Source organism: Cynara cardunculus, assembly GCF_001531365.2.
Source record: "Cynara cardunculus var. scolymus isolate 2C chromosome LG 9, CcrdV1, whole genome shotgun sequence".
Taxonomy (NCBI): domain Eukaryota; kingdom Viridiplantae; phylum Streptophyta; class Magnoliopsida; order Asterales; family Asteraceae; genus Cynara; species Cynara cardunculus.
The window spans coordinates 12,484,175-12,486,765 of NC_037536.1; positions in this window are offsets into that span (position 1 = coordinate 12,484,175).

Sequence of the window (2,591 nt, forward strand, 5' to 3'; positions counted from 1 at the left end):
ATAAATTATTTCATTATTAAACTTAAATTAAATTATAATAAAAATAAATAAATTACATAAAAAATAAAAACTTTTAAATAGTTGATTTGATGTTAACATCAATATTTTTTTTTAAAGTTTTATGATATTTTCAAATTTATATTTTATTCAAAAATAAAGTCATTACTGTTTTTTTAAAAAGACATAAAACCGTATCATAATATCGACAGAGATAAATAATAAAATAAAATATTAAAATCGAGATGTATCTTGTTGCATTGTGCGAGTACTCTTCTAGTAATATTTGAAAACACAAAGTATAATTAATAGGAAATTATGACTTAATATTTTCAAAGTTTTTATTTATTTTATTTTAAAATCCAGTTGGTTTTAATTATTAAATTCGTTTTAAAAAACGGTTAGTTTATAATAGGGAAAAACTACAAATTATATGATGAACAGACAGATCCAATAATTGTGGACAGGATCATCATTAGTTTTCGATTATCACAATTTTATCACATTATTATATATCACAACAAAATCATATCATTATTATCAAAAGTTACACCATAAGATTTTTTTTTGATAAAACAATAAATTATTAATTAGAGTGTCAAAGGTATTTATCAGTATATTATCTATACTACTTTATTAAGCAAATTTACTCAATGTCTTAAAGTCTTAAAATTTTAAATACCCAAAATACCCTTTATATCCTTTTTTTTTTTTTTTTTTAACTTTCCCTTTACCCGCCTCCCTCCCCCAATACGTCTCTTTACTTTACCCGGCTCCTCTCCCCCAAGACCACGCTTCTGCTTACCCGGCTCCCAAGACGACGATTCAAGATTTATCCCACTCCCCAAATGATTCCCTTTAAGAGTTGTCCCTCGCTTCCTTTAATCGTTCAATCGTCCTTCCCAATCACCGCTTTCAATCGTCCTTCCCAATCACCGCACATCATCACCGCCGAATCGTTCAATCGTCCCTCCCTGTGTTACCTTCGCTCTCCACTGCTATTTCAGGTATGAACAATGCCATTTCATTTATCTGTTTGGGTTTTGCTGATTTTGTATTGCTTTCCTTTAAGAGTCGTCCCTAGCTTCATCGCTTCCCTTTAATCGTTCAATCGGCCTTCCCAATCAGCGCTTTCAATCGTCGATCTCCATCTGCTATTTCAGGTATTGCTTTCATTTATCTGTTTCGGTTGATTTTGTATTGTTATTTACTGATTTCGTTTCTGTTTACATTGTACTCAATTGGCAATAATATGTTTGGGTTTTGCTTTTGGGTTTTGGGTTTAGGGCTTCATTTACTGATTTTGTATTGTTATTTATTGATTTCGTGAGAAAATCTTAAGCCTAAGCCTATAATTTCTGTTTACATTGTACTCTATTGGCAAGAATATGTTTGGGTTTTGCTTTTGAGTTTTGCTGATTTTGTATTGCTTTCAATAATCTGCTTGGGTTTTGCTTATGTATGCCAAGTGTTTGTTAAAATGCTTCATTTTACTGATTTTGTATTGTTATTTACTGGTTTTGATGTTTGGGTTGTACTCCATTTCTGGTAGGTCATATAAGCTTAATTTAATTGCAGAGCTTCTTTTACTGCTTACCTTTTACGTAAGCATCAGATTTAGTATGTTAGCATAACAACTTTGATCTCTATTGTCACCGGATGGTAAATTGTGGAAGCATAATTGTCTGTAAATCTTCAAATCCTCAAATTGTTTGTTTCATCTATATCAATTATCGCCAATTTCCCTTTCAAAAGATTTAAGACAGAATTACTTTTTTGCAGATAACAATCCACGATAGCATTGATTCAGCTTGACTAATAATCGAACACTTGAGCGACAAATGTATGCATTTTTGGTGTTAATTTTGCAACCAAACCCAATCAAACATTGCATGTGAGCTCAAATTACTTTCTGATACAATGGATTATATACATGATTTACAAAGTATTTCGGGACAAATTCATATCCTTAATATATTGTTTACCCGTTGAGTATGAGTGCAAACAGAAGCAGGTTGAAGTCCGAAAGGAAATGCAAAGTTCCTATCTTTTGTTTATTCATCTGTCTATGAGTTCTATATTTATATGAATTTTCATCGACTTATATTTGTAAGTATGGATCTCAAGGGTTGAGGGTGTTAATGGTAAACACAGTTTATCAGTTATGCATTTTGGTTTTGATGATTTGTTCATTTGTTAAGAACTGATCTAATTTGATCATGGATTTGGTGGCATAGTCTGATTGAATTAGTTTAACATATGGCACAACCTCTTTACATTAGATTAGGTTTAGATTTGGTGGCATGGTCTGAATGGTTTAGTTTACTATATGTCTTATCTGTACCTCTGCTTTAAACTTGTGAAACATGAGTTTGTTTGTTTTGGCAAGACTAGGTTTGTATGATTGTATAAAGGGCCGTTTACCAAACACTTACCTAGTAAGTGCTTACTTGTAAAATTTTAGTCCACCAAAACTACATCGTATGCAACAATTTACCTGGTAAGCGCTTACCGTGGTAAGAGTTGTCGCCCTCACTTACCGGGTAAGACTCTTGGTCCTTATCTCGCTCTCACCGGGTAAGATTCTTGGTCCT